This window comes from Stegastes partitus, unplaced genomic scaffold (genome assembly GCF_000690725.1).
Source record: "Stegastes partitus isolate 25-593 unplaced genomic scaffold, Stegastes_partitus-1.0.2 Scaffold429, whole genome shotgun sequence".
Classification (NCBI taxonomy): domain Eukaryota; kingdom Metazoa; phylum Chordata; class Actinopteri; family Pomacentridae; genus Stegastes; species Stegastes partitus.
In genome coordinates this window covers 307,590-320,745 of record NW_007578160.1, presented here as the reverse complement: position 1 = coordinate 320,745, position 13,156 = coordinate 307,590, and the positions used below count along the sequence as shown (strand labels likewise).

Genomic DNA, 13,156 nt, shown 5'->3' with positions numbered 1-13,156 from the left:
AGGTCGAAAGACCTTGTTCTCACCTCCCGAGTGTAAATTTCATGAATTACTAAAAACGGCTGGCATTACAGTGGACGACATGGTGAATCAGAGGCCTCAGATAAAGGCTGGGAGGAGGGAAGCACCTTTGAAATGCTAACAAGATGTCGTATGACATTGTGGCGTTAGCGCTATTTCTGCTTAATGATGGGGTTGGTGGCCTGCCACGAGAGGAGCCATGAGCATTAATTGTTTAGGGATGCGTGGTGAGAAACTAGGGCGATTCAGTGTGTCCTCCCTGGCACCTCCACAAAGAGGGCCACAAGTTTTTCAAACCAGTAAAAGAAAATATTGCATTTGCATGAATTATTCAGTCATTTACACAGTTATGACCATTGTGTATCATGTAGGCTGTAAGGTTTGAATTCTCATAACCTTGCCACACTGACAGTAGTCTGCACTCTTAAGGGGTTATTTGTGCTCGTGAGGTAACACTGAGGGTGCAGGGTGTGCAAGATTCCCTCTATAAAGGAGTCATAATTAAAAGATGAGAGCTCATGTTTTCATTAGTGAATGTGTGATGAAAACTCCTCACAACGAGGTTGGAGGACCATGTTGGGGTTTCTGAGGTACCAGTGTTATAAATTCTTAACGCCTGCTGGTGGAGTCGGCTGGTGGACACTGAAACCCCTCAGGAAGACATACTGGCATCAAGTGAGGGGCCAATGCAGGAACGTATCATTCAAGTTGTTTTACAGTTTAATGAAGGGCCTGGTGGCCTGCCATCACAAAGCTCACTTTTTCTCACAAGGGAACAGTAAAAGTAGGACATTAGTATGTCGTTAGATAATTTTACTGTTTTAATTCTTTTTATCTCTTAAATTAGCATGCATGTGTGAACCAAAATGTGGGACAAATGTGAATAAATCAAGTAGCTTTGTGAGATGTCACAAACTTGTTTACTGAAAGGTCCTCATTTATTCTGCTTACTTGTGTTTGAAATAGAATTGTAAAGTACTCCCGGCCGTCCAGACTACATTATGATGTTTAAGCTTGGAAAGATAACCGCACAATACAATAGTGTAACTTGAGGAGAAACATCCTGAGAACATCTTGTTCACCATGATCCATTGTGTCAGCTGGTCACGAATCTCATAACTCATTTCATGAGAGCTCACTTTGCTTGTGTTTCATGGAGACATGCCTTGCCCTGTTGAACTTGTCTGTGTCTGTGAATGGAAACATGATGGAAGTGTGTCTGATTTCTAATGAAGAGTGTGTGTCAGAGTCCAAGAGGAAGAAGAGAATAGAGTATACAAGCAGGGATGCTGGCACAAAAGCCCAAGTCGGGTTCAGTCCATATGATAGGAATCAGGCTTGTTTCTCGAGGCCTTGTAAATGGTTTTAAATGGGCACCCACATTTAGTGTGACAGCCTGCATCTGTCTTGCTACAAGGCGTGCTTCCACAAGCTTGGCCCTTGCAACCTGACTCCCAGCCCCCGGGATTTACGAGTCTGTGTTGGCTTGTGCTTTACCATGTCAGAGTAACATGTGTTCAGATTAGGTGCCCGCTTCCAGGACTGTAAAACATCTCATGATTTCAAAGGAATACCTGTGATTGATGCAACCCCCTCATCCCTACTTCACACCAACGGCTTGTGTACAGGCGCTCAGATGTGCGGTGTTTTCCTGCTTTCCTCTGCCTCAGCTGAAGAAGAGCGACTGTTATATACACAGATCTGACACACTTGTTTTACAGCCCTTATTATATTTTGCGAAAGTTTGCCAAAGAGAATTTTTCCATCATCGCTCACTTTGGTGTTGACTGTACGAGGCCAGTGGAGCAGACAAGCTCGGTAACAGTGATTATTTTTATTTCTACCTAACCAGTGTGTTATATTCATCCTTCTAAGAATTTGGCCATGGTTTGCGAAGTCTGGGCAAAGATCGATGTTCTTAAGCATAAAAAACACATTGTCCACAGATAGTTATTCACAGCCTCGATGTATCTAAGGAGGGTGAAAAATGTCCTCACCTTTGTCAACACTTACTGTCTCTAAATAAGAATACAACATTAAATCACCCCTCCTCCAGTCTTTCCTCATGAAAATGGATCACGTCTTACTAGTCAGACTCGAAATGGTCATTGTAGCATAGATGGATGAAGAAGAGAAGTGTAGTATAATTAGTCTTTCTGGGAGAAGAGCACAGATTGGCGATAAGGAGCTGGATGTTAATCATGGTCATCGTGGATAAGTCTGAGTTGGAGCTGAAGGGTCTCCACCAGGTCTCTGCACTGGCCACAGGGCCTTTCTCGGGAAGGTGCTCTGGAGTGGGTCATGGGCCCCACTGGCAAAGAAAAATGTCCCAGAGAAAAATAGACATCCCCCTCCCCCTATCCGCCCCCATCCACAGGCCTACTCCAAAGGGACAGCCACTAATCTTCCTGAGAAAGAGATTTCTGCCTTTCTTTCTATGCTCCTAAATGAGGCTCTTACGCTGTTGTGGTTCCACCGACCGGCTAAGAGGTGGAGGAGGGGATGGGGGAGCTCAGTGGCTGAGGTTATGCAGGCATGACTGCATTCATGCCAGACCCCTGTGCCCCCTTTGGGTTTAACTCTTTGGCCCTCCACCTTAGTTAAAAGACTCAGAGAATTCGTCTCCTGATGGCTAAAGTATTGTACTCAGAAAAAGAAAAGTGCCCTTCTTTACAATGCTCCTGCTTCTATGCAGCATCTGGATAAGTGAATTATTATTTGACCAAGGAAAGTTTAGTGTGCTGGACAAAGCAACTTTATGTTATTCTCCCAATTTAAAGAAGCGTTGTAGATCAAGTTACATGACTGTACGTACAAGAAACAACTTCCCTGTCTCCTAAAACCAACAAACATGTCAGTGATTTCATTTTTAACTGCACAAAGTATATATTCCTATCCCTGGTGCTGAGAGAGAATTAGCTCTATCAAGTGTCATCTACAGTAACATTTTGGAGGAGGATATCAATAATGCTTTTTCTGATACTTGAGAAGACCTACAAGCAACAAGCTTACAGGAAGGCCTATTGACCAAGTCCCAGTGTTGTTTATTTTCCTGTCAGGGTCTATAGCAGCGTACTATCAGGAACTCACTGCTGTCCTTAAAGAATGACTTCAAGACAGACCGATATTGTTTCTGTCCCGGAATGACTTTCAATTTATGGTTTTCTATTTGCCAACATATAGCTTCGTCATCTGCAGAGTCAGTTTACACCTGATTACATTTTCTGTCTGATATCTCCCGTATGTCCCTCAAGCTAGTACTGGACAATTCAAATCCAAATTCACATTCATTGATATACATATTCACATCTTCCCACCAGCCAGCATAGTTTAATGCAGTCTGCCTTATAGAGATTGGTGTCTAAATTATTTAATGTGTGTCTTTGTTAACAGTCTACCTTCTTTCCAAGTCACCCCTGTGCCCTGCTTCCATGCTTCATCCTCACATCTCTCTCTTTGTCAGTGTTTGTCTCTGTCTTATCCAGTGTTTCACTTTGAGGCACTGGCTGGCCAAGAATTTAAAGATTAGATATGCTAAGTGAAAGCAGAAGGGGGACATCTTGTTTTTCCTTGTTTTTTTCATATGCTGATTGCACAGGTTTTTGATCCTTGAGCACTTGCTGAAGTTGCCGCCTTTATCATCACTCGTTACAAGCAGTTCTCATCACAGCACGGCCTACATACTAAGAGAAGGAAATAGGAAGCGATGTGCCTCTCCTCCAGAGGCTGGTATCAGCTGGTCACAGGGGTTTGCAGCTTAACAGGCCATATATAGATGTATAATCATTATTTTCTACATTTTATGTAAAAGTGAATTATGAATAAGTTCCCTAGATTCTTTTTTGTGTGTACTTAAAGTACATAAGATAGCAAATAAAGCCCCTGCTGAATCCAACCACAGAGTTCAGAAGAATTTTTTAAAAAGTTGAAAGTAATATACAGACTTGTCTTTCTTCTTTTGAAAAATATTTTAATGATTGCTTAGAAGATCATCATAAAGCTAAATATTAAGCAGCCCAGTCTTCAAACTATGTATATTTTCTGAGCCAGTTTCTATTGTATGTTGATTCAATGAGAGCTGACAGCCAATGGCAGGTCTCTAATGTGGTTAGGAAACATAAATCAGGCTCAAATGAGAGGACAATTCTGATATTGGTTGTTTCTTTGGAATGCTCCGCCTCTGCTTCAAAGCCTCCAAAATTAAAAAAGCAACGTGGTATGCTTTGGGCAATGTCTGAGAATATAAATCTCTCTGTACCAGAGGCGTCTACATGCACAGGGCCCAAAGACAACATGTTACATTCCTCGCCATTTACAAGCAGTGGAAGAGGAGGTGGAGGCAATATATGGATGCTTTAGGGGATTAGCCAACACCCTGTCAACCAGCTTTCTCTCCCTATCCCTCAAATCTCTCAGTTCTCCATTACTTGTACTTCCCTTTTTCTTTTTGTGTTTCATCCTCTCTTAAACAGAAAGCTCCTTCCCAGCATGCGGAGTGTAATCCATGCCCCTGCCTCAAAGACACTTCCTGTCTGTTTTGTTTGTTGGACTGATGGGAATCAGCCCAATAAGGTGCCTAGCTCTCTCCTCTTCTCTAAGGTGTCGCCTCAGGCAACCACTTTCTTTTGACAGGAAGATGTTGAATGTTATCAAAGAACTTGTTGAAAGTCCATGCCTGTGTATTTGTATGCAGTGAATTCTCAGTCTCTCTGACCCAGTGCAACCCTTGGTACACTTTAGATTAGAGCTCACAGTCTGCCAGCCTCGGCCACTTTCATCTGTTAATGTAGCCCTAACACTCACAGTTCAAGTGAAGTAAAATAAACGTCCGAGAAGTTTAGACGTGGTAAAACAAAAATGTGTGCTAGCTGTAAACACGGGCGGGAGGCGCTTATATAAACAGGCCCGGTTCCTATGGCTGAGTTGGTCTCGAGGCGGACAGTCTGTGGTCAGGGTCTTCCGGTTCTTGTCGTCCCCCCACAACCAACCCCCCCCTCGCCTGCACACACAGCTGTGATCTGCCCTCCTAGAAACACTGCTGGAGGAAAGAATCAATCGCAGTGCTGCATGGAGGAAGTCCACTCACCCATGATGAGACATGCATGTCTGCAGTTACTCAGGCATCAGCTGAGAATGTATAAGAGAATATACACCTCGAAAGTGTGGCTCAAACACATTCCTCTGTAGAATGTCAGCACATTTAAAAAAAAAAATAAAAAATGTCCTTGACTACTGCTGTAAACACCCCTTACAGGTAGGGTGTGTGGAAGCCTGAGTAAGTCACTGGAGAAACAGTGTCCTTACAATTAATACGTGGTGTAACTGTGCTGTCGTCACCCAGGAAAGCAAGAGAACAAAATTGATTTTTGCCATCAGTGAAATTTCTCCTGAGGGAGCCGCTGCTTCTTGTAATTACAGATCTAAGGTTTCAGTGCTGATGCCTCCCACCACAGGTAGCATTTAGCAAGTAGCCCAATCACCCCGAGCTCTGGGGCACAGTCACATCGAGCCAGGCTTGTTGTACATATCTGCTGCCAGCCTGTGAGTTCAAATTTTTAAATAAAAGGGTCACAGCCAGAAACAATACCGAATCATCCTGCCCAGTCAGCAGCTGGGTTTGCAGCGGAGGCGGAGGAATTCTTTAAACATTTATGACAAAATAAACTTTTGCAATACTTTTTCATGGTCACATCCCCAGGAGGGTGAACCTTTCTCCAGGAGGAGCGTGCGGCCACAGCACTGACCATCCCCTGTGGCCTCATTCCAGAGACAGGACACAGATGAGCTGCAGTAAACCATGCAACCAGCAAAATAATCAGATGGGGCTGTCTGGGTCAATAGTGGAAACGGGTATAACAAACAAAAGCTGTCTCTGCCCACAGTTCACTGGCTCTCATACCGACATAGGATCAGAAAGACAAAACTGAAATGCTTCCAGACAAATGTCACATATCCCATTTCCTGCAGTTTCAATTGAAAATCTTATTTGGCATTCTGGCTCGAATTTCATTACATTTAGGGGCTTGTATCAAGTTAATGACTAGGGATAATATGTGCGACAAAACAATCACAAAACTGATTAAAAGATTCATATTATTCTAATTTGAGCTTCATAAGCCATGAGTTATTAGCTAAGTTTAGCACAGAGATTGAAAGCATAGCAAAATAGTTAGAATGGCTGTGCTCATCATTTCAAGGGACACTTAGAAATGTAACTATGTTAAAACAACAATATATGGTTTTAGGCAGAGCTGTAAGTATTTCCTGGCAGCCAGTTGCAGTGACTTGCGCCTTGATTATACTCCCTTACTGAAGTGCACATGGGCAGCTGCAAATACCCACAAACATGTAGTTGTTATTTTTGCACTCCTGTTCTAGTCCACTGCAGCCTCCATTGAAAACACCATTACATGCATTCACAATAAGTTGTATCTACATATTCATGACATACTTACTACTGCAGACCATGCGCACTGTTGATTGTAGTTGCCACCTGGACTGTCCTCAAATCTTGGGCTGCAGTGGATGTGTACAGAGGGAAGATGACAATATCTACACCATATGGTCTTATGTACTGGTGTATGCGGAAAGCATAACACTGACCTAGCAGAGGTCTTTATCGTTACGATGAGATCGTCAGGCAACCAGCTGGCACACTAGACAGAAGTAGACAATATAGATAGATGTAGACTCTGGGTAGCCATGTGCATTCTCTTTAAAGCCAGCAGCGGACAACTCCCCTGGTTGCAAAAAGAAGCTTAATTGTTTAGAAATCTATGAGGAAATGACCCAACTTCCCACTTAATTGGTTACCTCTGTAAACATATTCCTATCATGTTTATGGTCTCAATTGGTAGTTATGGCTACCTTGTGATTCACAATTTGCTACTGTATAGGCATGCACAGTGTCCTCAAGTTCTCATTCAGATCCATCCCTCGCTTGTCATGCCCAATTTCAAAGGACGAACATGGCAAGGGCCAAAGTGCCAAACTTCAAAATGACAGACGAGTAACTAATGGGTCATGTCATAGTGGCTATGTCCATCTTTTGTATACAGTCGACGTATATTGTTTTGAAGCAATAAATTAATTACTGAGCTTTAGCGGTATCATTATATACTTTAAAGCTCGGAAATAGCTATATATTTAGAGTAGAATCAAATACAAAAAAAAGTTCCAGTCAGAAGCTGGTTTTTCTACACAGTTCATGGTATAACGTTCTTTAGTTTGGGGTTTAAAAAGCCATCATTTTGTGAGATTTTCTGCCAGCCATGAGTATCCATTTGCCACAGTGTCTTATTCTTTGTGAGAAAGTGCTTTAGGACTGCGCTACTATTAGTTACACTGCTCTGTAATCACAGCAAAGCCTGTCATAAGGCCCCTTTATGGTTGTCATGGTCCCCCCCCCCTCCCCCACCAAAAAAAATAAAAAAGCAAACAAAATGCTGCCATATGGAAAACTGATTTGTAATGTCATTCATCATACAGCTGCAGGAAATATGCAGGCATAAAGACAGTCGTTCTGTAACAGCTGGGTAGCAACAGATGATTGAGTAGTATTTCTGGCTGGGGTGGACAGGGGAGTTGTTGGGGTTTTTTGGGTTGTTTTTTTTTTTTTTTGGCATTCGCTCTGTTTCTAGAAACAGGATGTCTGAGATTTAAGTCTTAAATTCTGCTCATTTCAGCATACCCAAACAACCAAACATTTGCCCTTTGGTTTGTTATCCAGTGCTCAACAGTTCTGCTTTCTGCTTACAGCAAAGTAGATTTTGCACCATAATAAAACATAGTTGAATAAAGTCACATTGTGACCATATTTTTTGTATGTGTGAATACACTACAAATGACTACGGTGTGCACAACATTTGTCAAAACTCAGGGAAAGGCTAAGGAACTAAATGATGAACATTGCGAAGGGTTGACCCTGTGTTGGACTGGTGACCAGTCCAGAGTGTACCCCGCCTTTACTATACTGTATTTCAATTTGGATAGGCTCCAGACCCTGTGACCCTCCAGATGATAAAGCCGTTTATTGCAAAGGAAACGTATGATCTGAGCTAAAGATAAAACATTTTTTTAAGGGAGATGTGAACACAAGTAAGTGGAGAAAAGAACCTTTGTCTCTGGGCAACATAAGCCACGAGATATTTTGTTCCAATTGCCAGAAGAAAGGCGAATTAGACAAGTCTTACTTTTCCAGCTTCCAGGGTTCAAAATCAATCATCCATTTCTGCACTGATACTACAATGAAAATACCCACAAACTCATTTCTATCAAATAAACATTAATAACTGCTGAGTTAAAGTCATCTTCTTTAAAGACATATTTACATTCCTCATTTTGTGCTCACTGAAACAAGATTCACCGCTGTGCTTTAGCGTCATTACGTAAGAGGAAGGAGGCGGCGGTCTAATAAACAGTCTACGAATGAAAAGGGTTTGTTGAATGAAGGCCTGTGTGTGTTAGTATAGCGTGTAAGCCTGTTGTGTTTTGTTTGCCAGGTGATTTCCCCAATGTTAGCTAAGCCTGAGAATTCCTGGCTTGGGCTTCAAAGTGAAGTGGGGTCATTCCCTGACAGCAGCGAATACAGACATGTTCATGACAGACATGGATCTGACGTGCATAGTACTGTGAACAGACTGTTTGTCTGCTTGACCACCTTCATCTTACTACCTTGTACTTGCACAATGATTTGTAAAATTAGTTTGGCAAAGAGATAGTAGAATTATCTCTGCACTGCATACTTAAGTTGAAAGGAAAACCATCCATTATTGCATACTTAAATATTATCTGGTTCTTGTTCAAATATGAGAATTTGTTCATTCACATCTTTTTTTTATCATTATAAACTGAATACTATTTGTTTTTAAACTGTTAATCTGACAAAAACAGCAATATCAAGAGATCTTGGTTAGATGAGCATTTTTCAGAATAGATAACTCGGCAATGAAAATGATCATTCGTTGCAGTGCTATAATGTCCTTTTCAGTAGTACCCTGTAATAATACATGTGCTCTGCAGCTGCATTTGTATTTGATGTAGGGGGGCAACTGTGGTCCTGGCTCAATAAATGCAGAGTTTTGATTTCAGTGCTGTTTCTCTGCTTGACTGTCAGCAGGACACAACAACACTAGGGCCAGATTTCATGAAACTTGGTGTGCACACACAGCATAGATAGAGAAAGAAACAGATCTGGATCACTTTATCTAAAATTCCTAGGTACGGCATTGGCCTTGGAGATGAATTGTGCTCTTCAAGTTCCCTTCTAGTTCATAATTAAATGTAGACTTTTACCTGGGTTTATCTAGCGTGGTAAAAGGCAGTGCTATGTTTTTGTGGCACAGAGCTTTTTCATTGGGCACACTCAAGGAATTCCCTTTCCAGATGCACAGCATTCAACAAACATCCCTTTTTCATGAACGCATTGTTGGACCACAGATACTAATAATTTTGTAATCATATTTGTTTGTCATAAATAATCCCAATTTTCAGTTTTGTTGCAAAACTAGTTCAATTCAGATTGTAAAAATGTGTGTAGTGGCAAGAATGTGTGTTTATGGTCTTTAAAGAGGGCAGTGAACATTCTCTGAGTGTTAGCTTTGGCAAAACAGGTTTGAGATGCTTGAGCAATAAAGGTACTGTAAATCCTCTTTATTCAGCAGAGTTGCAGTCTTAGGGAGAATCTGGCTCATCTGAAATTCCCACGGAAGAAAGAGGGAGACGGGGGAGGAGGTGGGGTGACAGAGGAAGAGAGAGAGAGAGTACTCAGCTGAAGAGGGGGTATTGTTTACATATCAAGACGCTTCCTCTAACTCCCAGGAAAAGCTGTAATTTGCCTTGCAAGGTTTTACAGTTTAATTTCTCCATTGTGCTGGGAGATAACCCCTTAATTATAGTGGAGGAAGTAGCCCTAAGCCTCGGACAGAGGGTGAAGGCTCAGAAAGCCTCACTGAGTATTGGATCCTCTCTTACCTTCCTCTCAATCTGGATTTCTCACTTTTTCTTTGCCTGTTCATTTGTATTCAAGGGGTATCTGGGTGTTTGCCAGTATGTACCTCACTCCAGGTAATGTTTCTTTCCTTCAGGCCAGTCCAGCTCTATTGGTGGAGGTTTGCAGGAATCTCGGCCCAAAGAATGTGGGGTGAGGGGGGTTAATGTTGGCACAGGCTGCCAAACCCATGGGAAACCTTTGACCACTTTCAGACTGGCAATCACCTCATAAAGTGATCCCAGCTTTTGGAACATTGAATGCAAAAGCTATTTAATGACAAGCAAGGCAATTAACATCCAGACTGGGTACTTACACAGTAAGCCATAAAGACAGTCAGGAGAAAATATTGACCTAAGTAATAAATGTTCCAAAAAGTGCATAGGGTGAAATATATGGATATGGCAAAACTATCCATCATCACGTCATTAAGTTGTGTATTTAGCTTGAGGAAATCTGCTGATGGTTTACTTTTTACATATATTTTAAATGCAGCTTAACCTGAAGTGACAAGTGTAAAAACGTTAATGAAAGTTTATTCGAATTACAATAGGACAGGAAATCAATCAGTCAGTGAACCTATATTCTTACGAGTGATCAATACCTATGTCATTTAGAAAACATCCTATTCCAGCTTCATCATTATAATGACCTGCAGCTTTCTTAGTCTTATGGGATCTTAATCTTTTACAACATTTTTTAAGATTTCATATCATTGGTTGACACCTTGGAGAACATGTCACCTTGAGCACTAAAAAATTCTGATGAGCGTTTCTACTTGTGTAGGCCACACAAATAACTGACCAGTCGGGAAAGTAATTGGCAGATTAGCTGATAATTAAAGTAATTATCAGGCACAGCCGTTAAACAAATATTGTCCTACTTTAAAGCAAAGGAATTTAAATCATTATGACATTCTTTACACTTGTCAAGCTGTCCCTTGTCCATTAAAGACGTAGACACCGGTCCGTCCCAGATGACGTAACATTTTATAGAATCCGTGTGCCAAATAGTGAGAGAACAGTTTATAGGAAATCTTTTCTTAGTGTGTTGTAAAGCATCTTGTGAGGATACTGACTACCTCATGGAAAGGAAACTGCTGTAAAGCTGTTTTTGCAGGTGTGCAGTAACTTAGCTCAATGCTAGATTGCTAGTGATTTTGTGAAATGAGTCTTAAGCGTATATCCATGTGTGTGTGTGTGTGTGTGTGTGTGTTATACAGACTGTTTGGTTAATGTTTTACTCAGGCAGCTTGTCATAGCTGCAGAGACAGTGTAATTGCCCCAGAACTTGGCCGTAGGGCAGATGGAGTAATAACAATAATAGAAGGCTTTCAGTTTGGGTGACTCACCTCTCTTCAGACAAGGACCGGCAAAAAGAACAGCTTACAGAACCAGAGTTCTTATGAATATTTATTGACTATTTCTTGTTGTAAATATTTTTTTTACATTTGTGAAAGAGTATACTTGAATTCCTGGTAAGTTGTTACCTTTTCTTACACACTGGTAACCTAATACTTCTAACAAGTTGTGTTGGTCTTGTCTGGACTGGTAAGAATCTATGCAGGGAGATGGAACAGGGAGTTCTGTTGGCTAATAAATGACAAATATCATCTGGAAAAATGTTGTCCTTTGTAAAGCTTTTGGTGAACATTAACCTCTATTAAAATGTTATTGACTTTTTATTTATATGAACATCTAAGTCTAAAAACCTCTGTTGTCCAATCTTAACTGCATTTTAAAATATTCTTATTCATAATATTCCAAGTTTTGATTACATAAAAAAAATTTCCTTAAAATGTTCATATGTCTTTCTTTATAAGATGCCATTGCAACACAACGTTTCTGTCGTGCTTATCATTGCTGAAGCTCTGACAAGCATCCGTGCGTCTTTCTCTTCCACTCTAACGTTCCTCTCCTCCCTTCCCTCACTCTCCTGCCACACAGTTACTAGCACCATTAGGCTGTCATAACACGGCACATATAACCTGAGGTGATCCCAGGACTGAGTGAACCAAGCGTCCCTGGAGGCCAGGCTCTGTAGCAGCTAAACTGGATCGCTACCTCATGATCTGGGGTGATGGGTACCACATGTAAGCAGAGGCAACCACTGGCCCTAATAGGAGCTGACAAGTGGCGGTCTGACGAGGGGAGATCCGATGGCTTGAGTTGGGCTAGCACTATAGAAACACAGCTCTCTTTCTATAGGCCCTGTGGCAAAGTAGTTTGCTTTAAATAGAGTCTTTGTACAGAAAAACACTCAGTTCATGGCTTGCTTAGTCTTTCCATCATTGTAGACTTACATTGGCCGAGTAGATACCTGTAAAATTCACACGGATCCTCTACTCTTGTAACTGAAGCATCTTTACAGTTTAAAAAAAAAAAATCAAAGGTTTTTGACTTTTCTTAACCACCAATTCAAGTTGTATAAATCCTGGTAAGTCTCCAGGGGGAGCTGTTCTAAATCTGAGAAACTGCCGCAAGAAATGTCACTTGGTGTTGCAGGTTGGGGCTGAAGACTGCATATTTGAAAATGAAAAAAATTTAGTTGGAGTTGTAGAGTTAAAGAGAAGTTAGCTCAGATCTTTGCTGCCTGTTCCTCATATCTGCTTGAAGCCTCAGACTAAAGGCTACATCATCTGCTTCTAGTATAACACACCCATATCTGAGTTACAGTGGGTGTTACAGAGGCCAGTTTTGACCATTGACTGCTATAGAAATAATGAATGTGGCCTACGTTTCTGAACAGAAAACCAGCGCGGACGTGCCATAAGCGTAAATTTTTTCCAACAGCAAGCAAACGGTAACTTCTGTGATTACAAAAACTAGTTTAATTGTTTCAGAAATGACCCGTACTTCTCCTTTGTTATATTACCTTAGTATACATTTTTCTGATGCGTTTAGGGTCTCAATATCTAGTTTCTTTTGAATTTAGTGAGTGTTCATTTTGTAAATTATGTTCCCATTTAGAGGAAAATAGCCAATAAAGCAAGGTATATTAGGGTGGAGATGCCTTCTGAAGGACAACCTGATTGATGTGCAACTTCTCAATCAACAACCAGATTTCTAACCTGAGTCTTTAAAAATGGCAGTGTACAAACCAATCTGTGTTGTCATGGCGCTACATCCGTCATTATATACAGTCTGTGGT

The 13,156-nt window shown here is 41.2% G+C and overlaps 1 protein-coding gene across 1 annotated transcript in view; it reads left to right on the top strand.

Moving 5' to 3' along the window:
• Positions 1-13,156, top strand: part of gli2a (GLI family zinc finger 2a) — an 85,808-nt gene that overhangs the window by 19,443 nt on the left and 53,209 nt on the right. The gene's annotated exons all lie outside the window — the stretch shown is intronic.